Consider the following 26,154-nt stretch of genomic DNA (forward strand, 5'->3'; position numbering starts at 1 on the left):
TCTGTTTGGTTTTGGAAAGACTAATTGGGACTTTAGTTGTTGGCAGCACTTCAAGTAAGATAAGGTACATTCTTATCAGACGTCTTATGAAGAACTTTGGCAGACATCCCTGAGACTAATTATAACCAGTTAGGACTCATTCCGGGCTGTGAATGACGATAATTCACAGCCATTGAACTAAAATAAAAGAGTTTTGGACTTTATATGTGTTTATTGATGTCTCAGGAAGTCTTGGTCAGAACACCTGACATGATCCTTGTTGACCTAGGTGATGACCAATCTGGTATGATTTTTGTAAATGTCTCACAATATTGTTTATGAGAGAGACATTCATCTTATGAGACCTGTCCAATATGATTGAACCTCTGGCACAACTTTCATATTCCTCAGAGCACACACATCCACATTCTCATCAAAGTAGCAAAAATAATGCATTAGAATATCTGCAACAAATACCATTTCCTTGCAAGTAAGGACTAGCAGGGCCACAATATAGATAAAGTAATAGAAAATGCTAATGCTAAAGGGCTCTGAGTTTTTAGAATTCAAACAGACAAACCATATGGGATCCCAAATTTAACAATTGTCAATAATAGAGATCAAAAAGTACCTGGAGACAGTACAATAGAAGAAAAAGACCTGGAGAAAATCAGATCTGCAAATATAAATCAAATGACTGTGTCTAAACGAAACAAAGATAACACAAATACTAATAGACCTCTTGGGTGTAATCCCAAAACATTTGAAGCATCACTTGAATGCCATCAACGTTTACAAAATCATGATCAGTCAATTGCAAAAGGCAGCTTTACTTAGAACAGTTTGCATCTTGCAGTGATAGCAATAGCACTTGTATGCTGCTTCATAGTGCTTTACAGCACTCTCTAAGCAGTTTATAGAGACAGAATATTGCCCCAAACAATCTGGGTCCTCATTTTACCAACCTCACAAGGATGGAAGGCTAAGTCAACCTTGAGCCAGTGAGAATCGAACTGCTGCAATCAGCAGAATGAGCCTGCAATACTGAATTCTAACCACTGTGCCACCACAGCTCACTGATATCTTTAACACCACCAAAAAAAAAATCATTCTATCTTAGGTCTTTTGAAGGGCTTGATATGCAGATAAAAATGCCAAATGCAGTCTAAACATTTGTCTGTCACAAATTGTAATAACTATCATCATCATCAAACTGAATGCTGTCCAACTCTCAATGGGTTAGGTTTATCATACAGTTTGTCTTTGAACTCTTAGGACCTGATCTGCCATTATTTTCTGTGTTTTTATAGGTAGAAATTTTTAGAGAGCCAGTTTGGTATAGCGGTTAAGGCATCAGGCTAGAAACCAGGCTTTTTATGTCCCATTAGGTACAAAGCCACCTAGGTAATCTTTGGCCAATCATTCTTAGCACTAAAGAGGAGGCAATGGCAAACCACTTCTGCAGGTCTTGCCAGAAAAACTGTCAGAAACTTGTCCAGGTACTAGCCAAGAGTCAACACTCTAGCTAAGAATTTCTGGGAGTTCAAGTGCACACATCTTGTTGCCAAGTTTGAAAAATGCTTCAGGATGCAATACTATATCTTTTTATTATCATTTCCAAATAGAAGACACAGAATAACAGCAATAGAGCAGATTCTGACCAAATGGTATAACAAAACATTTAACAATAAGAGTAGTTCACTAGTTGAACCATTTAGTCAAAGTTGTGATAAGCTCCTCTTTGCTGTACTGAATATGTTCATATGTATTAAATATGTTCATATGGAGGCTGGTCTGCTATCCATTGTGAATTATTTAATTTGAATTCCATTCCTAAATTGAACAGATATTTATTCTCAATGGCCTCCCTAACTCTGCTAATTCTAAGACTATGAGTTCAGATAATTACTTGTATATATACTGTCGTGGACCGACTGATAATAGAGTAAATATTTCTGTTATGTGTCTCTACGCTACAGCTAACTGAAATAATTGCTCTGAAAATATGTCATTTGCTTTTTGTGTTCCTGCCCTGTTTCCCTCAGCCCTCATAAAAGTAAAATTTAGAACATGCAATTCATGTATTAGCCTCTAAGAGTGATTAATTCTGCCAAATTTCAGAATAAACTATTTTATTGTAGAAAGCAAGTATTTAAAGCAGGTGAATTTGTAAAATATACAGCATAATCCTGCATATCATTTTTCAGAAATGTCCCTCTCAGGTGAAATTCAAAAATTTTCCCTATCAGCTCTGTAGGCGTGGCTGTAGGCGTGGCTGGGTATAATAGTAATAGCAACCGGGGTGATTTTTTACCGATTCAAATCATCCCTACCACTTCTCCCAAAGTGGGCCGAGGTGGTTTAATTTTACCCCGGTCCCTCTGTATTGAACAGGACTTCAGGATCTGATCTCTAAACTTCGCACGTTTTTCTATAATTGCATATGCATACATGTAATTCTTCACATTCATTAATCCTTCTAAGCTAATCGTGACATTTCTCAAGAATCTCACAATCAGTCATTGAGCTATTATGAAAACCCCAGTGTCTTCAGTTTGATTATAGTTCCTTAAAACATCCAGTGCAGAAAAACTCCTAACCTCTTTGCCGATCATAATTTTAACTAAACTACTACTCTGTTTTCTTTGGCTTTAATTTTTTTCTCTTTCAGTTGTGTTTTTTGCAAGAGCTCAGCTAAACAAGGCTTTGAAGATGCACCATGTGATGGTTGCAGTTGCATGTCCTCTTCAAGGATGGTGGTTTTGCTGCTACTTGACAGAGTGAAAGCAGGTCTCTGTATTAGTATGACAAGCTGAAGAAACCACCACATCTAAAATTTGCTTCCTGTTCAGAAACCATCAACTACTGAAAGGCAAATGCTACAGGTCTTTAAAAAAAGGTTCTGTTGGTGCAACAGCTGTGATCCCAAAATATTTCAGGTAGATGATCTCTCTTCTAGTTGGGGGACAATACTGCCAGCTCTTGGCTGTTTCTTATTTTTGATAGCAGAATAGCATACTCCAAAGAAAAAATATTTCTGTCAATTATGTTAAACAATGATAATCCGTAGGTTTAATTTAATTTTTAAAATAAAAAACAATCTTTTGTTTTAGATTGAGAACTGGAATTTGTGGCATGTCAGAAGCTTGTAAACCTAAACTAATAGCCACCACCTGCAACAAACATATATCTAACAAATTGAAAAGTTAGAGAATCGGAAAAGAAAAACTTCATTTGAAAATTGGATGATATGGAAATAAAAGTGGTCCAGAACATGTAATAAATCACTGAATTGAATTCTGACTACCTTTACACAGGGTTTTCTCTCAGTCACTTGTTTTTTGCACAGTGTTATAATAAACCTGAAACGTTGTCATCAACTCCTTCACAATTTGAGCAATTAATCATTAATATAGCTAACTGGCATGAGAATAGAATAGCTATGCTTAATTAAAGTTACTTTCTCTTTAGCAATGGAAGATTGAGTAACTTCATAACCATTCAGGCATAATGGGGTAAGAGGCATTAGGTGTTGCTCTGAAGAGTACAATTACAGTATCACTTGTCAGAAAGCCCACCTGAAAATACACCTGTATTCAACCTGAAAATACATTGTATGTCTTTATAATTTAGATTTTCAGCCTTAATTTATTTTTCCCATATTTTAAAAATATTTCACAAAGCCAGGTTTCTCTGTTTAAATCTGCCCCATAATAGTGTAAGCATGTATCTGTTTTACATATTTGATCATGTACTTTTCATTTTCTGTTTAAGGTAACTTTTGAAAGCTTCATTATTTGTTTGAACTTGCAGTACAGTATGTAAGAGGATATGTATCAATAACAATTTGCCTGATAACCATGCTGAGATTTGTAGCCTGGATTGAAACTTCACTCCTGTGATCAAGCTGAGGAGATCACCTGAGGAGATCACCTCCGAAGCTTCAGCTAAATCTTAACTTTGAAAATCTTCTGAATGCAGAAAGTATAAAGGCTATTTCTTATTAGTTTTTTTCTTTCTACAGACTCTTCTATATTTATAGACTTATCTGGAGTGATAGGACATCCTTAAGAAAAGTCAGATAAAAGGATATTCATAAAAAGCGACTGATCCATTGTTGATATTGGCAACCAAGAGCTAGGTCAAAAAAAATTGTATGGATAGAGCTTTTCCATTTAGATCTTGAACCTGGATTCCTTCACTGAGCAGATGGTTCGCCTGATGTCTAAATTACTTCTATGTTCATGATATAGTGTGGAATGTCTATCCAGTTCCATATCTTTATAAAAAACAAATCCTGTTTGATTTAATAGTGCTTACTTGCTGAGGAGACCTACATGGATATATGCTGGTCTTTCTATAGCAAGCAGATCAACGTGCACTGTCAGAAGATACTGTAACATTTGTCATACAATCCAAGTATCTGGCATCTGAAAGGCAGAGTTTCCTTCTATTTTTTTTTATACAGCTGCTCTTTACACCCTTGTTTTCTAGTTGGTGATGCATCTTGCAATAAAGGTACACATTAAACACATGAAGTTTGTAGCTGGTGTACAATTTGTCCCTCCTTGACTAACAAATATATTATTAACCCAATCTAAAGGAATGAAAGAATTGCATCCATAAATGGAATGCAAACCAGTGAAAACCTATGCTGGGGCAAGGTCTTGCTTTCCCCTTTAACACCCCATACTGCCTGCTTCAAGGAAAAACAGAGAACAGTAGGGAGAAAGAGGAATCCTCAAACATATCCTCCTCCTCTTGCCTTCCTCCAGGGGGAAACATTCTGTTCTGCTCATAATAACTCAGGATACAGTGTTTCATTCAGTCTCGTAATAAGAAATGCTGAACACACGGGACAACAATTACAGGATGAATTAAGTACATCTATTTCTCGGGGTAAGGATATAAAACTCATCCTATATTAACAGCACTATACTATCAAAGGAATCCAGTGTAGACATAACATAATACAACACACAAGTATATCAATCTCAGACTACAATAGATCTATAGTATTGTAAATATTATTGTATGTTTATTCACAAGGAATCCCATTGAATTCAGTGAAGCTTACTCCCAGATAAATATCCTAAATGTGCACCAAAATAATTGAATGGAAAGGAAGAAATATTTAGCTCAAACTCAGAAATAAATCCAAACCACACCTAACTAAAGTTTAGGGTGTTTTTTTTTTTCCTGCTGAGTTAAATTCTACAAAATGTCTATGAAACATACCTGTCCCTGGAAGAGTTTGCACATAATTGCTTGTGTTTCCAAAACAAATTTATCCAAGTTTATTAAGAAATAACATTCTCTGCTATGACTTATTATAGTTAATTGAATACTTTTGCTTCCAGTGTGAATTTATTGTTTTCTAAGGGCTAAGAGAGTCTCAGGTTAACAGACTTGAAAGGCATATAATACTGGTGCATATCCTTGGTCTCAGAGGTGGGTTTCTACCGGTTCTGTCCACCTCTGTAGAACTGGTAGCTCTGAAGAGCAGCAGACATAGAACCGGTTCTATGTCTGCTGATGTTTTTGCCCACATGCCCACCCGGGCTCTTACCTGATCTTTATTTCCTGATTTTTCAACTTCAGCTGCCGAATGAGGCACAGCTGCAGTTAAAAAAACAAGAAATGAGGGCTGTTTCAAAGGCTGCTTCTCGGCGTGGCAGCGTGCTAATGATGATTAACAGGCCGCGGCTCACAGCAGGCAGGGAAGCTCGTAAATCCCGAACCGGTAGTTAACCCTGTCGTATCCCACCCCTGCTTGGTCTCCCCATAATATGCTGACATCAGTTGTATGTTCTATGCATGAATGGTTAATTTTTAACTGCAGTTATTTTTTAATCTTTTTAAACTTGCTGATTTATACAAAACATATTTTGTAACATTCTACTATAAGAGGATTACATTGAAACTTTATACTATGAGAGGATTACATTATCACTAACAATAGTAATCATATTATAAGCACTTAAGAGAAAGAAGTTTTTTAAAAACTCAATAAACCACCTACTATTTAACCAATTAATTAAATAATATTTGTTTATGTAAAGCAACAATCTTATCTTTTCAAGATTTCTTTAACCTTGCATCTGATGGATTCTCATAAATTTATCTTACAGAAGGCTAACAAAGTCATAGAACTGGTAAATATGGAAACTAGTTAGTAGTCAATCCCAATTGGATATTGCAGCTACAGTATCTCTGATAGAAATATTGATATTGACAATGATGAACACTTTATCAAAAGTGCTATAATGAATTTGTTAATATATATTTATAAGCCATAAACCATGGCTTATAAACTGTAGTGGCTTGATTCACAAATTTTTAAAACCCAAACAGCAAACTATATTGTGTTTAGTAATATGGATGAACCCAGCCATTCTGCAATCAATAGCAGCTTCTGATTTCTATGTTTTTTTCTAGTCCCGTCATCTAAAATAGAAGGGAAGAGAAAGAAAGAAGCTGTGCCCATCTCTGATAATCATGTGGAACTAAAGTAGTCTCCTAATCTTGTCTTTTCCAGGTTACCTGATGTAGCTTTGAAAGCAAACTATCTTCACTTCCCTGAGAAATGCTTGACTATTTCTCCAATACTCAATGCAGGACAATGACTTGACATAGATACTATCTAAATTCAAGCACAGTCTGCCCCCGCTCTGCTTATTCTTACTTAATAAAGATTCCATGGGAACTGAAAGATTGCAGTTGGTTTGTAAACTTTATTTGTTGGCCTAATATTATTTAAGTATAGATTTCTGATTTCCCACCTACCTCTCACACTTAAGATGGTTGTTTGTCTTTGTAAGCCCTAAGCTCTTCAAAACAAGACATTTTTATGTATCAGTGAAATGTCATTAAAGAGCAGTATGCATGTTTCTAGGTAAAGCATCCAGAAACTATGGGTAGTAATACAGTATGAAGGTCTTTGTCCTGTATAAGTATACTCAATGTTAGCCAATCTTAGCCCATTGTCTGATGTTGATAGAAATAGAGAATATATTGTGAGAACTGGAAGGTAGAAAAATATTCTTCCAATATGAAAGTCCTCTTTTAGCTTTTTCAACATTGCAATTCACATACTGGATTCAGTTTACCAATCCAGTATGAGGCCAAATATACCTTTTTGATTCTCTTATAGAAAATTCCTTAATTTAGGCCTTCTCTCAATCATCTGTTGGAGTAGCCATGTTTTGAAAGCAAGAAATAGCCTCTTGTGCCCTATGCTCAAATTAAAATTTAACCTCCACACCAATTCAAGTTTAGGGAAACCGGGGCGGGGGGGATCCCATATCACACATGAGAAATGCTGGAGGATCATTGTTAAAAATAGAAAATGTATATAAGTTATCAAATGGAGTTTGCATAATCTAAAGACTGGTTTTTCTTGAACATTTTTTAAATGTCAAGCTATTTTGCATAATTAAACACTAAGAAGGTATTTATGAAGGTAATAAATGTGAAGCTTTGTTCCTTTCATTTGAAAACCTAAAATTCTTTTTAACAGGAACTTTACATGTCACCCTGATTACATGTACCCTAGCAACCAGAAAATTGTTAAAACATTAAGTGCATGAGTCACTGCAGAAGAAAAATGGTGAGATGTGAATTTTAATGTGTGGTACATTATTCTTACAAGAATTTCTCTTGTAGAAAATGAACCCCCAACCCCTTTGTGCTTTCATAAGTATTCTTTTAGTTGGGTGGTTGTTTAGAAATTTTTTAAAAACTATATATGAAGAACAATTATGGGCACACATACATATATTCTGTCCTCATTCTAAGGGTGTGAGGCATAAATCCAGAAAATAGATACATATATGCATATACTTTTGTTCTGTTTCATCTTCATCTGGCATGTACATGTGCACCTTAAGAAAATGACTGTCAAAGTTTTTGTTTTTAATCTGATGAACTGCATTTTAGGACATTTGGTAAAATGACATGAAATCTCCTTTTCAAACAAACAAACAAAAAAAAGACCCCCAGCAAAGATTCTACTTTGTTATCTCCAGTCTAAACTGTTAAGCATACCTAAAATGTCTTTAGACTACACGTTGAAGAATCCTTTCAGATCCTTTCATTGTTATTAACCAAATTTTAGTACCTTTTAAGTTGGCATCTTAACAGACTTACAAATGATAGTCCTGGACAATTGTAATACAATTTCCAACTTTTAGAGGGTTATGGTAGATACACTGGAATGATCAAAATATATACCGTGTTTCTCATATAATAAGGCCGGGTCTTTTTTTTTTTTTCAGCCCTGAAAAAATGGCTAGGCCGTCTTTTCGGGGGTGACTTAATTTCCCCCCCCCCCTTGCATCTTTGGGCGGGCGGGCGGCGATGGCTTGGATGTTGACCTCAGCATTGGTGGGGCACTTCGTATTGGGGTCAACGCAGGCAGCACCATATCCGGGTGTGCAACAAAAGTACTTCCTAATGGCAAGCCCCCCCACCATTCCCCCCATTTCGCATGTTTTAATATAGGCCTTAATTTGGGGGGAGGGGCTTAATTTCATTTCATGCCTATAAAACATGCTGGGACTTCCTATTGGGGGAGGCCATATTGTTGGAGAAACAGGGTAGATAGATTAGCCCTTCCAGCCTATTGCACTTGAGATATATTAGACTTCAAAGTCTAAAATTTGCACTTATTGTATTACAATGGAAGGTTGAAACAGAATATTACTGCAAAAATAATAATAATACTATTAAAGTCAGGTAAATTATTTTATAAGCTAAAGTAAGACTAATGGGAAACAGTAATCAATCCATCTCCAGCAATAGGTGATTCTAATTTTCTACTGAAAAAAAATTGATTAAAGGTAGTCATTGGCTTGCAACAATTCATTTAATGATTGTTTAAAGTTACAATGGCACTGAGAAAAGTGACATGACCATTTTTCACACAACTATTGCAGCATCCCCATGGTCACATGATCAAAATTCAGATGCTTGGCAATTGACTCATACTTTATGATGGTTGCAGTATCTGGGTCATGTGATCAGCTTCTTTGACCTGACAAGCAAAATCAATAAGGAAGCCAGTTTCACTTAACAACTGCAGTGATTCACTTAACAAATGTGGCAAAAAAGCTCATAAAATGGGGTAAAATTTACTTAACAAGTGTCTCATACAGCAACAGAAATTTTAGGCTCAATTATGGTCATAAGTCAAGAACTACCTGTACCTCTGTTTCCTGATATCATTGTTCTAGTTTGTTTTGTTCAGCAAGGAAACAAAATAAGACTTTTAAATGTATTATTTATTTCAAAGAAATATGCAGACTAATATTCAACAAATTTTAAGAAATGAAGGAAGAAAGTTTGCCTCTAGGAGTTTCTTCAAAATAAACTAACCCTGACTTATTAATTGTTTTACAGGTCCAGGTGATCTTGTCTTTTATTTGTAATTCTTTCTTTTTTACATGGTTCTCTCATTATTTTACTTTTCCACACAGATATGCGTATACACTGATTATAGAAAAAAAGATGGAATTGCTACACAATCAGAATGACTGAAAAGACACATAAAATCTTCCATGTCATGAGGTGCATTTCTAGCAGAGTAACTATTAGCTAGCCCTAGCTTCCCCAGTGTGGGCATGCAAATGACTAAAGAGACTTCCCCCTGTCTTCCCTCTACAAATGCCCAAGGAGATTTCCCTCTGAACTTCCCTCTGACAAGCACAATTCAAAGCGCACTATGTCTCCTCGAATGGTGAAGAAATGTTTGCAACCAAATTGCCAAGCTTGGAGCTCAAACCAACAGCCCAACTACCACCTGAGCTACTAATATTCAAATACATTTCACTTCTCTCTGTGCCTGTCAGATTCCCTGACCTTTCTGACTTCTTACATTTAAACTTTGTTTTAGAGGAAATTGCCATGATTTAAGGAAAAGTGCCAGCCTCCAGTGTCATCTGAAGAAAGTCTCTGGATCCACAAATATCTAAGAAAAACAAAAAATAGAAGGAAACTGTAATCCATCCTTTTCCAGCTGGAAATTGCTCAGCTGCTTGCAAAAAGACATATGTAACCATTGGTTGTAAGTATGGTTATGATCAGTGGTCACATAACAAGTGTAAAACAGTATTTTGGCTACAGAGGAGCTAGCAATGTGATAATCTTTTGTTTAGCAGATTTTGGGTTGTGTAGTAGAGGTAGGGGGTGACACCATGACACTTTTGCTTCTTACTGCGTGTAAATAAACTAACCTTTCATTAATAGCTAACATGAATGTATCATCTGTGTTGTGCTATTTTACATATATTGTAAGATAGTCCTTGACTTACAACCATTTTTTTAGTGATTATTCAGTTACAATGGCACTGAAAAAAGTGACTTATGACCAGTTTTCACACCTATGGCTGTTAGAACATTCTCATCACATGATCAAAATTTGGTTGCTTGGTAACTGGCATGTATTTAAAACCGTTGCACTGTGTAGGAAGTCAGCATCCAACTACCTTCCTAGAGAATGAAAATTTTTAGGAAATATTTAAAAAGGCAGGGCAGAATATTTCCCCTAAAGGAAAAATGGGGGAAAAAAATCTTAAGGCAGGCAGAAATCAGCCCCAGTCTCCCTGCCCCAAGTAGAAACTGAGGAGCCAGCTTTCCAGAATGCAATTTGGTAATCCATTCAGAAAGACTGGGTCAGACAGAAACTTCAGATAAGCAACAAGTCAAAGGTTGACAAGATTAACTCAGACAAACACCTAGAATTTGCATCTCCCCTTTTGCCTATAGAGCCAGCCATGACCCCTACATGACTCCATAGGGATCCAAAGGGTATAAAACCCACCCACTCTCAACTCCATTTTGTCAGCTGTCCCAGAATCACACGCTGTTGGTGGTTCTGCTCATCAGTAAACCAACTTTTTTTCCAATCGGCCTCCATTTTATTCCCAGCTTGGAACTGGACCTACTTTTTTCCCCCCAACAAATGTCCTGGGGTCATCTGTAACCTTCACAGCCAGTTTCCAACAAGCAAAGCTAGTGAGGGAAGCTAGATTTGCTCCAAAATCACATGATTCACTTAACTGCAATGATTTGCCTAACAACTGTGGCAAAAAAAGTTGTAAAATGAGGCACAACTCACAACCTGCCTTGCTTAGCAACAGAAATTTGGTGTGGTAAGACAAGGACTAATTATATTAAGATATGTATTTGGCACTAAGCTGCACATATTTGGGGATGTAACATATGGCTGTGAAAGGGAAATTGAATGTAAATTCTGATGGTATAAATTTTAAATCTGAATCACCCTAAACAGAATCCAATTGAAAGCTTATAAACATAAAATAAGTCATTGTGTTTCAATTATCACAAGGTAAATAATTTCCTTATTAGAAGACATTACTTAAACCACTTCTGTATGGTTGACAGAAAAATCCTATATAGACACTGATAAGTTTTTTTTTAAATTAACAAAATATTTGTAGATGTTTGATCTTTGTATAAAAAAGAAGAGTTCAAAGATTACAGTACTATTAGAATGTTGCAGATGCTGTCTCAAACTCATAAAATAATGGCTTGTCTTGAAAGACTGAATAAAACAAAAAATTTGTTTATTAAAAAGTTAAGGGCTTGTCTTTTTAAAAATTATTTTTATCTCAAAGACTTCCTACCCAGGCTCTCTCAGCAGCAGGCTTTAAAAGCATAACCCCAAAGTTATAATAGCATATTGTTTCTTGTTCCCATGAGTAGTCTTTGGAACTCATACATTATTTAGGTAGAAATAGTTATAATGATATCTGCATTCAAACTCAGCTGTAAACTTTGTTAGAACAAATGACATTTTAAAATGTTTTTTTAAACTAATATAAGGATCAACTAACAAAAAAAATCCTTCTGTAACTAATAAAACAACAATACAATCCCACGAATATAGTTTTGGATATTATCACCTGATAATGTTGCATTACAGGTAATCCTCGACTTAACCACAATTGAGCCCAAAATTTCTGTTGTTGAGATATTTGTTAAGTCAGTTTTGCCCCATTTTACGACCTTTCTTGCTACAGTTGTTAAATGAATCACTGCAGTTGATTAGTTAGTAACATGGTTGTTAAGTGAATCTGGCTTCCCCATTGACTTTGCTTGTCAGAAGGTCACAAAAGAGGATCAAATTATCTTGGGGTATAGCAACGGTCATAAATATGAACCAATTGCCAAGTGCCTGAATTTTCATGGGGATACTGAAAAGGTCGTAACTGAAAATGGTCATGTCACTTTTTTCAGTGCCATTGTAACTTTGAATGGTCATTAAATGAACTGTTTTAAGTTGAGGACAATCTGTATTTCTAGACTTCATATTTTAAAATATGAAAAAATGTACATTCTACATTTTTATTTCTAATTTTCATATACGAGGGCTATCCACAAAATAATTACGTTTTGCAATAGAAAAAAAACAAAGTGTAGGAAAAAAATTTTATTATATACACTTGAAAGTGACACTTAAATACTACTATTCAACATATTCACCGAACAAATTGAGGCACTTATCATAGCGGTGAACAAGCTTTGTAATTCCATTGTCATAAAATTCAGCCGCCTGAGATTTGAGCCAGTCAGTCACGCCCGCTCGCAGTTCCGTGTGGTCATCAAAGCGCTGTGTTCCAAGCCAGGTCTTCATCCTCAGAAACAAGTGGTAGTCGCTTGGTGCAAGATCGGGGCTGTAGGGTGGATGAGGAAAAATCTCCCACTTGAAAGCATTCAGGACTTCTCGAGTACGATTTGCTGTGTGTGGTCGGGCATTGTAATGCAAAAACAAAATTTTTGAGCTTAACTTTCCTCTACGCTTGTTCTGAATTGCTTTTCTTAGTTTTTGCAACGTTTCACAATACCTCACAGAGTTTATTGTTGCACCATGTTCCAGAAAATCGATAAGAAGCACACCTTGCCTATCCCAAAAAACAGTCGCTATAATCTTCCTTGCAGAGAACGTTTGCAAACATTTTCTTGGTTTTTGGGGGGAATTTGTGTGCCCCACTGCATAGACTGCAATTTGCTCTCGCTGTTCACATGTTTGACCCAAGTCTCGTCTGCAGTTACGATTCGATCAAGAAATGAATCTCCATCTTTGTCGTAAGACTACAGAAATGTCAATGATGCGGCCATACGCTGACTCTTGTGGTTTTCTGTCAGGATTTTTGGCACCCATCTTGCACAAAATTTGTGGTAGCCTAGCTTTTGTGTAACAATTTCATGCAACAAACTGCGTGAAATTTGTGGAAAACTAAGTGAAAGTTCCATTACTGTGAAACGGCGGTTTTCACGAATCTTGTCATCGACTTTCGCCACCAGTTCATCAGTCACAATGCTCGGACGTCCACTCCGCTGTTCATCATGAACGTTAGTTCGGCCATTTGTAAACTTAATGCACCATTGGCGCACTCCACCTTCAGTGATGATGTTGTCCCCGTACACTTCACACAGTTGCCGAAAAATTTCAATCGGTTTATGGTTTTTTGCCAACAAAAACCTTATCACTGATCGCACCTCGCAACTCGCGGGATTTTCAATTGCAGCACACATTTCAAATGTTTGCTGTGAAATAACGCAACGATACGAACCTCCCACTAGCACTAGATGCAGACTGAGCGGCGGACGCACAGACCAAAGATGGCCGTGCTAGCTCCACCCCTTCTTGCTACAGACGAAAATGTAATCTATTTTGTGGATAGCCCTCGTAGTTTGCTTTATATATATTATACAAGGATATAATTGAAAAAGTAATTTATACTTTTAAAAATAATTTATACTTTTACATTTAAGTTACTGTAAATTTTAAATTCAGGGTTCATAATTTTTCTTACTATTTTATAACTGTAAATATTTATATAAATACTTATATTTATGTAATAATTTATTATTTATAATTATAGGTACAATATGATATAAATAAATAGTTAATGGGAAAAATATATCTGAACTGCAAAAATCTATTAATTGGCAACAGAGTTATGCAAACAGCAAATATCAATAAGCATCAGTTTAAATATTTCAAAGAAGAATTTATTAATCTTTAGTTTAACATTAGAAAAGTGAAGTAAAACAGTGAGATTTTTTTATCATGAGTCAAGATAGAAACTTCTAGTATATGGTGAACTAGATGGAGAGTGGAGAAGTTTAGTTTGGTAGGAGTAAATATATCTCTTGTGGTTTTAAAATGCTGGCTGACAAACTAATTTTTCAGTTTCATTGCACCATCTTATTTTTTCTTAATAACAATAAATGTTACTGGTCCAAAACCTTAAAAGATTTACTGGAAGTTCCATTAAATGAAGTGCAGTGTGACCTGGTCTGGTATGTAGACAATAGTTTTGCTGTAATAAAAAAGGAACAACTGGAGAAGATACATGAAACAATTAATAATATGTTCAAAGTAATAAAATTCACAAGGGAAGAAGAAAAGAACAACATACTATCCTTCCTATATATCCTCATTAACAGAGGAGCTGATGGCAAATTAGAAACATAGATCTATCAAAAAACAAACACCCCAACAATAGATGCTGACCAAGTGCTCTATTACCAAATAACAACCCAATCCTGCACAAGAAGAGCTGTGTAAAAAACATTCAGACGCACTGCAGCAATCTAAAACACCAGAAAAAATGAAACAGTCCATCTACACAACACCTTCTAACAAAATGGATACCTGCACAACTTCATTAAACTTTTTATTCTTAATAATAATAACAGAATTGGAAGGGACCTTGGAGGTCTTCTAGTCCAACCCCCTGCTCAAGCAGGAAACTCTCTACCATTTTAGACAAATGTTGTTCAATCTCTTCTTAAAACTTCCAGTATTGGAGCATCCACAGATTCTGGAGGCAAGTTGTTCCACTGATTAATTGTTCTAATTATCAGGAAATTCCTTAGTGCTAGGCTGGTTCTCTCCTTGATTAGTTTCCATCTATGGCTTCTTGTCCTACCCTCAGGTGCTTTGTCCCCCTCTTTTTTGTGTTTTTGGAACACTGCTATCATGTCATCCCTAGTCCTTCTTTTCATTAAATTAGACATACCCAATTCCTGTAACCATTCTTCATATATTTTAGCCTCCAGTCCCGTAACCATCTTTGTTGCTCTTCTCTGCACCCTTCTAGAGTCTCAATCTTTTTTTTATGTCATGGCAACCAAACTTCCAGATAATCAACCAACACCCTGATAATCAAGAAATATCATCAGACAGAAACCCTAATCAAGGAACCACCAAGGAGGAAAACCACACCACCAACACTGACAGGGCAAGCTACTGTACATAAGCACCACACTCACTAGCACCGATTATGTCACCCAGTTGGGTAAACATCTGCAAACAACCAAGCTAAGAGAACATATAGGATCCTAAGCTACATATATTCTCTTCTATCAAAAATATTTAGTCTTTCTATATGCCATATATGACCTTTTCAGCTGTGCACAATCCTGATCAAACCATTTTTTTTATGTTGTACACCCCAATTATTGAAGGTTTGTTTTAATTCTTTGACAAAAACTATTTTGAAATTAAAATACAAGTCTAAGTATGGTTTTTGAGATTTGCCTGGCATGTGTACATGAATTTCTAAGGTTTCTGATGCCGTTAGCCATTTAGCAATTGCTTTTGCACTACTTTCATTGCATTCCAACCTGTGTTGTTATTTTCCAGCATTGAAAGAGGCAGTCATAGTTAATATTGGAGGTAATGATTGCTTTCTAATTCTGAATATATGAATCCATCCATTGTACAGCATTCAGGATTATGCAATGTGATCCATTTTAAATTATTAATTTTATCCCTGCCTCCCAGTAAGCATGTTTTGCTGGATCACCCTCATCTAGAGACTGAGTAAGCAAAGCTCCAGAGGAGTCATCTGCCTAACACATAATCCTGCCCAATTAGATTTTAGATTCTTAAATTATCTAGGTTATAAGCGTCCTTCTGGTATATCCTCCTCATGAAAGGTCTTGAACTGAAATCATTTGTCCCATTTAAATTCCTGTTAGTTTTTGCTGATTGCTGCAGGATGTACCAATAACTAGCACTAATATACCACGAACCATCACTAGCACTGATGATATTTAGTTTGGGTGAATGAATGAATGAGTGAAACCTGAGGAAGAAAGCAACCAAGCTCAGAGAGCATCAAGGACGCCTTGCTGCAGGGTGTATAAGCAAGTGACAATAAAAAAATTGAATATTGGGTGTTGTTAGTCTGGATATGGTTTTTTTTTAGAAGAATGTTAATCATTAATGTTAAGGAATATGATTTCAATTTGGTTGAGGGACAGCAGGAAGACAGATACCCCTGGGTTTAAAGGAGGCAGAGGAACACATTTCAATTGTAAAACTGCATTAACTCCCTTGGGTCCCCCTCCTATCTTACCTGGATAGTCTATAATGAATTGACCAATAACTACTCCAACTCTATCTCTGATGTGGCGGCCCAGGTTTAGATATTCAAAGATTGTTTTTTGATGGTCCTGACCAGCTAGCAATATTCCAAGTCAATAGGGAGATTAGGTAGATCAGTTCACAGGAGGTATCTGTCTGTGTTGTAAAGTTGTTGTCCCTAGGAAGTTATCATTGCTGTCCTAGAATTCTAGCATCCAATATGAAGACTGTTCTGATAGATATGGAGAGAAATTTGTTGCATCTAAAATGAACAATTTAATTTGCAGGGAATATCTAAAGTGGGTTTACTACAGAGCTGGGCACTTTATAACCCACAAGCCACATCCAGCTCTGGGGCAGCAGCAGTGGGCAGGGCAGCAGTGGGGCAACATTGGGGCAGCAGCCATCCACAACAGTCCCAGGTTCTCCTGTGACCCTTTGAGAAAATTAGTTGGCCACCTCTGGTTTAATATGTATGAAGTCCCAATCTTTGCCTTGTCAAGGAATAAGGATCTATTAATAAAGTCATTTGACTGCAGTTTTGTCGGTTTTATTTTAACAATTTGCCCTTTATCAGAGAACATGTCAGAAATAGTTTGTAGAGCTTCTTAGTTATCCAGGTCATGATTGTTCCAAAGGTGCTTTTTCAGGAGGCAACTGGACTTCGTTTTTTCTTTGAAGATGTTTTGCTTCTAATCCAAGAACTTTCTTCAGCTCTGACTGGATGGTGGGGAACAGAAGAATTTATATTCCTTGCAGACAGCTGGTCACTTGCATTTTTTTACAGGGTTGAAGCACTTGGAGGTTTACCTGTGTCCTCAGGGTCACCTGAGTTCCTGTAGCCTGCATTTTTTTCTGGAAATCCATACATACTCCCACACCATTCAAAGGGTAATTCATCCCAAATTGCATAGCTAAAAGTCTGTAAAGATTTTCAGTCATCCAGGTCATGGTTGTCCCAAAGGTGCTTTTTCAGGAGGCAACTGGACATTTTGCTTAAATCCTTCTGTTCCCCACCATCCAGTCAGAGCTGAAGAAGTTTCTTGTATGAGAAATGAAATGTCTTCAAAGAAAAAACATGAAAGTCCAGCTGCCTCCTGAAAAAGCACCTTTAGGATGTCAGAAAGCTTAACCTGGGCTTCTGCATAGTTTTAATGAAGTGTTAGGTCCAGCATCATGTTTTTTAACAGAGCATCAAAATATTTTTCCAGGAATTCCAAATAATATTTTATAAATAAGTATGCTATTTATAAGTATGCTCAAATAATAATATTATTTGGGTTTAAACTCCATTGAATTTTCTGGTGGGAATCTTTCAGTAGTCTGTATTTACATCTTACTTATAAGCTTTTTGAAAAATGTCCCTTGAGGTTAGCAAAGTTATAAACAGGTGAATTAGCAAGTTATAAACAGAGTGAGAAATGGGGAGAGAATCCAGATTTTAATGCCTGCCAGGTAGTGAAATATCTAGCAGCTGTTGTTGTTTTTTCAGTTCTGTTTGAAGGTCCCATTTAATTGATTCAAGGGCTGCAAACTTGTTAAAGGTGAGAGGAAAATTCATTTTGCTTACAGATTACATCTTTGGCTGTTTAGCAGATTTGATAAAAAGAAAAAGGGATCCCAGACTGATGCCTGGATGTTTCTTTTTCCCATGTTGTTCAAATCCATTCAGAATATTTGCCCGCACCATTTTACCTCACTTGAACAAACACTTGAACGACTATATCTAAACATAACTAATGAGCCGAATAAAAGTCTATAATAAAGTTCCTGAAACCTAGCATACTTATTTATAACCAAGAATGAGCTAAACGAGAAACAAAAGTAACTAAAATACACCGTTATAAAGTAACATAACCTTGAAAGGGGAAGGAAACTTTGGAAAATACGAGTTGCTGGGCTGAGGCCTTGGCTTCTCCAAGATTACATTACACGCGCTTTTTATCGGATATGTAAGAACGGCAACATTATTTGGTACTGCTTTTGTTTTAGGGTAGAGGAGGCGTGACGTGGAGAACCGGTATGCCAACATCAGTATTCCTATTTTCCACCTCCTAACAATGGCTCGGGCAGAGAGGGGTGGACCAATCGGCAGGCAGAAACCTCGCGGCTGCAGCCTCGTCGCTCGGCGGGCAAAGCTCCCCTCTTCCCCCGGGCCGGGCCGAGCGCAAGGGGCACCTGGGTGACGCTGAAGAAAGCCAGGCGGCAGAGACACGTGGTGGGCGCTTCCGCCTCGAGCGGAGTTCGGAGAGCCGTGTGCATGAGGAAAATCTGAGACGTCGCCCAGGGTCTAACCTCTCTGCGACTTCCTCGTGCCAGCAAAGTTTTCGTCGGTTCCGCCCCCCCTCGGCGGTCCGCCTTACGAGCTCGGCTCTCCGTGCTTCGACGGCGACAAGCAGGAATGCACCGGCAGTTTCATCCTGGCTTCGGACGTGCTGACTTCGGCGTGGTTCTTCAGCCGAGCCAACGAGCCTGAGACGAAAAAACAGGAGTCGGAACCGGTAAGTTTGCCTGCCTTAACTTTCCCCACTGCCTTTCCCGTCGTTTCGGGAGTTGTGTCTTTCCCTTCATTGGTCAGCGCGGTTCTTCCCACCTGGCGTCTTTGGGAACGGGCGTCTTTGAACACAACCAGATGGAGGTTTGGCAGCGGATGGGAACTCTGGCCCAGGAGCAAGCAGTCATCAAGCAAGATTCATTTTTCTCTGTTTCCACTGTTTTTGAACGGGTGATAGTGAGTGTGCTGCGTGCGTAGGGTAGAATTTTTAATAATGTAATTTTAAAAAAAACGAAATGGAAAGAATGCCTTATTCTGTTAGGCTGTCCCATTAGAACTGCTTTAAAGGAGATTTTCTAATTCTAGGGACCGCGAGAATCTAGCTACTATGACCCTATTGACAGGAAGCAATAATAGCTGTTGCTCAACACATCTGGGACAATAAAAACCCATTGAAAAAGTCTGCACTGCTTTGCTAGTTTGTCATGAGGATACATCTGCAATAAAGTTCTGTACTCATTAGTCTTTAAACAGGTTTAAAGGGTCTGAATATTTAGGGAGCTAGATGTAAAAGACTGCTCAATACTTAAGGGAAAATACTCCTCTTTAAAGATGTCCCCCCCTATTTTTACAAGTGCTAAAATGTAGGCGCTCTTTATGAAATGTAGTAACAGTTGTTGCTGTGTATCACTTTTTAAGGCATTTTCTTAAGGAATGTAGCTTTCCAGGAGTTGAATTATGATCCAGTAACTGAGTTCACACAACAAAAGTCCCCATGAGTAACTTGATCATGGCTTACTCAGTTAACCAGTTATCCAAGTTTGCATAACCATTTGTACTGGGGTCCCACAGTGTGCTTGTTTTCAGTTGTTTAGTGTGTTCAAATGTTAATGTCTCATGGGAATGATTGCGGTAAAGGATAGCTTTTAGCAGGTAATATGTTGCACTTGTAAAGATTCAGAGGATGGAAAGCAATGGGCAGATGAGTCAAGAAAGGATAGGTTTAAGGATTGCTAAGGGGTTGTTAATGAGCTGAATTCCATGACTGGCTTTGATATTCTTTTTGAAGAAAACAAAAGAGGGTAGTAGAGGAGAAAGGGGACAAATAAGCCATAATCTTAAAGGAGCACAGTGACAAGTTAGTCCTGAGGGGGAAATGGCTAAATAAAACATGTTGACTGTGGAATTCTGGGAACTGAGGTCCACACATTTTAAAATTACTAGAGATGAGAAACACAGCTCTGGTGTATCCTAGTGTACAATGTACCCTTCACTGTGTGGGTTTACATCTAAATAGATATTAGATTGGGCTTGAAATGAGGGGCTTAAAAAGATATATAGAGTTTAAGACAAAATTTGGTATCTTTTTTAAGCTATTGTCTTTTTTGTCTTTTTTTCCAGGGATTGTCTTTTTTTTCTTCTAACTAGGCAGTTCTCTGCAATCTATCTGCAATAATGTAACTAACAAAATAAACATGCACAGACATAATCAGATATTATGTTTACCTGTTCTTTATTTCATTATAGTGATGCATGAAATATTTTGTCAGGTGACTCTGCCAGGTATGCTCATGTACAGCAGTGTTTTACCAGTTTTTATTCTTTTTTTGTTTTTAGGGAGTTAAGATATTTTTTTTTGTAAATTTTATTTGAGTTTTCACAAAAAGAAAAGAAATACAATTAAAACATCTTTTTTGAAAGCAGCATAATCCCGGGTTACATTTCTTCGTACAGACACAAATTCAGGTTCATGCTCATTTTTATATTCTATTCCATATCTTATTACAATTTTACATTTTCTACATGGCTTCTCCCCTCTTTTAATTTCCTCAATTTTATTGTATTTATTTCATCTCAATTCAAATCATTATATTTGTATTTTTTTTCTGTCCAGTTTCAATTGTATATTATCTTTTCTCATTAAACAAAATTTCTCCTGTAGTTACTGATTGGAGTATGACGCCTTTATATCTTTCCCCTAAAGTTATAACACTCAATATAATACATAACTTCCATTCGGATTCTGCTTGGTACATTCTTAAACTACACACAGTATTCTTAAAAAAAAAAAAAAAAATTATAAATGTATATAATTAAAACAACATTCCATTCCCATTCAATTTTATCATTAATATTAATATTCATTACAGTCTTAACATTTTTCACGTTACTTTTCAATTAAATATCATACTTCTATGGGAACAATTATAAACTTTCCATAATCAATTTCCCCCCCTTCACTTATATTTTATAAAACATTGACTAATTAAAGTGTTCCCATTCCTTCCTAATTCAATTTTCTCATTTATTTTATTTCATTTACTTTATTCACAAACATTTCACTAAGTTACACTAACCATTCTATCCCCCATTCTAATCATATGTTGTTTCCAATTTTCTAAAGTTATTTCTATTTCAAATATAACAACACAATCTCATGTACCTTTACAGAATCCCCCTTTCAGTTAGATTTTCACCCATTATCTCTAAATAGGTCCTGTTTCTTTATATCTTGCTCCGGACCTTTGTAACTTCTATTCCTTTCCTTCTTCTCTCTCTCCTTCTCTCTCCCCTTTTTACCCCTTTGTCTCTCTACCTCTATTTCCCTCTTCTGTATTCCCCTTTTCTGTTGCTTTCCAGTATTATACTTATTTTTTGAATTATTTTTCTTTTCTTTGGTTGTTTTTTTAAGTCTTAAATTCTCCATCCTCTTTCCCCCCTTTCCTTTTTTCTTCCCCACATAGAGTTACTTGTTCATTAAAGATGGCTTCTTCTTTGTTCTAGTCTTCTTGTTTTGCAGTCTTTTCTTGTTGTTTCTCATAGTTCCAAATCTCCATTTCTAGAAATTGAAAAACGAAGCCAAAGGAACCCTTCTCTTCTTGTGTATCTTCTTTGTACTTTTTAAGTTCCATTTTCAATTCTTCCAAAAGTAATGCCATTGTAGAAATTTTTAAACAACCACCTGATTGATTTTAGTCATTCAAATATAATAGCCAAAAATCCCAAAGTCACCAAGTTATCCAAATACACACAAGCTGTTTCTTTTTGCTCTTTCTTTTTTTTTTCACTTTCTCTTCCTGCGGTTACTATTTAGTTGCAAAGTTTCAGTTAAAATGTATCTTTTAGAAGTCTTATTGAAATTTTACATTAGATTTTTTTAAAGTCCAGGCAGTCTCCTCCCTCCAGATCCTGCCCTTATTCTTTTTCTCTCCCTTCCTGCTTATAGAAGAAAAAGTTTTTAATGTCCAGAAATCTTTATTTTCCCTTTGGCATTTAGTTATATTTTCAGCTTATTTGCCTATTGATGCCAAAGCGGATTTTTCCAATTTCTTATTCTTAATTGTCAATATAAGGAAGGGGAGAGAAGAAGAAAAAAAGTCAAACCTTTCCCTTTTCACTTTCTTTCGCTGCTTCCAACTCTTCTTTGGGAGCGATGTTATTTCTTGTAAAATTTAAATTCCAGGGTACCTTAGTTATTGCTTTTTCAACTTAGCCTGGTCAGCCAAAACTTTCACTTCTTATCTTCCTCCTACACATTCTTTTCCGGTTGAGAACTTCTTTGAGGTGGCCATTTCTGACCACCGCTCCTACTGCCTTCGGGAAAGGGAGTAATGGCCAGCTGAGGAGGAGAGATGTGGCTCTCCTCGACCCTGCTGGCAGTCTCCCCCTTCTTCACCACCTCTACGGGGTGGCTTAGCCCTGAAGCCAGCCGGCTCGGGGCGCTCCAGCAGCGAGCCCAGGCAGAAACCACACACAATCGTGGATTCCTGTCTGTCGCTGAACCCCTTCAAACCGGAAGTCCGGGAGTTAAGATTTTTATTTCCCTGGAAAAAGGAAGGGAAGGGAGGGAGGAGTCTGGGTAAAATCTCCATAATTCCCATGTGAGACTAGAAATACTAAGGAAGCATCAGGGGTGTCATGGGAGGGGAGATTCAACAATATTAAACAGTAGAAACAGGTGGGCTGATCAAAGTCCCACCACCCCTTTTTATCTATGCAATGCATGTTAAAAGGGCTGGAGCTTTGATAACACAGTTGTGCCTGACATTTTGAACTTTTGAGTCCCTTTGAAGACATCCCTGACCAATGTTTGCCAATGAGTTCTTCAGTCCCGTCCTCCCAATAGGAGTTTAAGGCAGGAAATGGAGAAAATGCTTTCCTTGATAGATACATCAGAGTTACCTGTGATAAGAAGCTAGCTTTTCCCAATGCTTTAGAAATGTTCTCAGATTTTAGGAGAAACTTCTTTGAAACTTACAAAATATGGGAGAAAAATGCTACTAAATTTGCTCTTTGTGAACACACATGGATGCACATACACCAAGCTCAGTTCTCAGCATTTTAGAACAGAGGCTAATTTGTATTATCTTGGATGTTTGTGCACACTCTCTCTTAACTAGCCATGCAAAACCTTCTAGAATTTCTAAGCTTGTCTAAAAATTTGGTTGTTCTTTGTGTGCAAATTTTCCACTTAGAAGGACACATTAACATAAACATTGACTTGGCTTCCACCAAAAACTGTAATAAATAACTCTAGAGTTTATGAGCTCCTCTCCTCTACACTCAATATCCCAGCTCTTTCTGTAATTGATGACTGACTCTACTTTTTATTTTAAAAATTGTCTACATATTTGATATGGTAGTTGCCAAATTAGTGTAATTACTATTGTATAAACAAACATCAGAATTGGGAAAATCCAAACTTCAGTCTATCCTTACTCGTGGAAATGCATTGTAAGCTTTTGGCTATCACTTTCTGTCAAATCAACTTACAGTTTTTATGAGGATAAAATGAAAAGCGATTCCTATCAGTGCCTGGTGATTTGATCAATTATTAATTATTTTTTGAAAATTAATAATAGCCTTCTGGGTGATGGTTCTATATTAAAACAGAATAATGTATCTAAAATGCAATAGAGTGAAGTTACTAAAAGTACAGTACATAGTAAATGACATAAAAAAATAAACCAACGGCATTTCAAAAGGCAGTAAGAACTACAGTATAATAGTAGTCCTTGTAAAAAGCAGATAAGAATTAAAATGAGCATTCCTCAAATTGTTATGCTACAAACTAGAAATAATGTTTAGAATCTTGCTAAAATATCCTTTCTTTCAAAGATTTCCCAGTAGAAGATGGCCTAGTTGACTATTATGTGACATTGCCAAAAAAAAAATTGTATGGATGTCACTAAGAGTTGAGTTCTGATTCAGGATGTCTTACCAACATTTCTGGGTGGGGGTTCTTTACCCTTTCATCAAGATATTTTCCCTTCAGCTCAGTTCATAGAAAGAAAAATGATTTGGAATGTTCTGCTGAAAACAGAGAAATACAGAATTGAATAAATCTTGTGCCAGATCTGAAATACCTGGAGTAACTGTGCAATCATATGTCTTGCACATAGGTAAGTTATCAATTGCTTACTACTTGTTTAAATGTGTCCTTAGGTTTTAGCATACATTTAGCATACAATGCATAAAGAATTCATCTGGACTTCATTCACTATTTGTAAAAAAAAGCCAGACTTTTTGGACAACAGTGACTTTCATTTTTGTCATCAAGGACAATGTCTATGGATAATCTCAATTAACCAGATCATGTCTGTCCAAAGGTGCTTTTTGTGTTTGGTTTTTTTTTTCTTTCAAAATATTTTGCTTCTCATCTAAAAAACTTCTTCAGAAGCGAAATATTTTGTAAGAAAAAAAACCAGGAAAGCTCTTTTCCTTTTGGAAACGGCACCTTTTGGGAGATCCATCAAGGACAATGTCCCATCTCTGAGACTCTGAATCTTGCCAACATAGTTGAATCTCACCTGAGCTTCCTGATCATACATACATTTGAATTACTATATCTTTATGGTTAGTAGACATAAGGAAATAAAGATAAGTAAATGTCCACATGATTTATGACTGTTTCATACCATATTGGCAATATAGAATAATATCAAAAGCTATTTCAGTTTTTGTCTGATACCCAAATGTTTGCTTGTGTGAAACCTAGTATTTTTGTAGAAGTATTAAATGGTTTACAATATTGGGAAGCATTCAGACCACACAGTCCCAATCCATATCTTGCACACTTAATTTATTTAGATAAATTGGATCTTTTCTTTTAATATGAAACATAAAATCTGATCCAGCAGAATCAGATGTTAAAGAGGGGGTTGGTAGTACAATATAAGTTATTAAAAAGCAGATAGAGATGGGTTTTCAATTACTGGAGCCTTTTAAGAGAAAATTGATGGTTACCTATCAAGGATCCTATGTCAATGGTCTGTTTTCATGGCAAAAAGTTGAACTACAGCAGGGCTGTCAAACTACCCTTGTCACGTGACGTATCCAGAATTTTTCCCCTTTGCTAAACTGGGCGTGGGCCTGGCCTGCGTATGATGCATCCGGCCCGTGGGCCGGGAGTTTGACAGCCCTGAACTACAGTACAGGTTATCCTCAACTTATGACTGGTCATTTAGCGACCATTCAAAGTTACAATGGATTCTGAACAAGAAACTTATGATCCGAATTTGAAGTTCCAATGTCCACTTGGCAACCAACCTACATTTATGGCCATTTGCAACATCCCATAGTCATGTGACTACAATTTATGATGTTTTCCCAAAGAACTGTTTACTTCTGGCTTCTTTAAAAAAATGTCCCATAGAGAATTCACTTAATGATAAAATGCATTTGCTTTACAATCACTATGTTTGCTTAATGACTGCTGCAAAAGTTGTAAAATCAGGTGTGATCATGTGATGACCCCATTACAACTCACGACCAAAATTGCAGGCTTCATTATAGACATAAGTTGAGGGCTACCTGTAAATGAAGTTGCTCCAGGTCTATGATTCTGTATGATTAATTCAGAGTAAGTTAAATCATAACGTGCTTGGTTTAGTTTTAGTGTATCATATTGTGTGAACTTAGCAATTATGATAGTTTATGCTTTAGTATATTATCTAAATACATTAAATTGTGATTTTTTTTTAATTTGTTCATTGGTAAAGGGACTATGACGGTGCAATGAATGCATTCTAATATATGCAAGCTATGATTTTGGTTACTCAATGCTGCATTTTCTTCTTGTGTATGCTTAAAGACTTTAAGAAAATGGAGCTTTGTGTGTGCCATAAGAACCACATGTGGCTCTTTAGAAAACATGTAGACTAATGAGTACATTAATGGAAGGAAATATCCTTCACAGAAGGGGGAACCTTTGATGCATTTTCTAAATGGGAGGGGACTGTTTCAGTAACCCAATTCCTGTGATCCTGGCAACTGTTGT

At 36.6% G+C, this 26,154-nt stretch overlaps 1 long non-coding RNA gene across 1 annotated transcript in view; it reads right to left on the bottom strand.

The window, feature by feature from the left end:
• Positions 1-26,154, bottom strand: part of LOC148133404 (uncharacterized) — a 240,444-nt gene that overhangs the window by 152,806 nt on the left and 61,484 nt on the right. The window lies entirely within an intron of this gene.

The sequence above is a fragment of the Notechis scutatus genome, chromosome 1 (genome assembly GCF_049901735.1).
Source record: "Notechis scutatus isolate UNSWTSFEM ecotype Mainland chromosome 1, rNotScu1.2, whole genome shotgun sequence".
NCBI lineage: Eukaryota > Metazoa > Chordata > Lepidosauria > Squamata > Elapidae > Notechis > Notechis scutatus.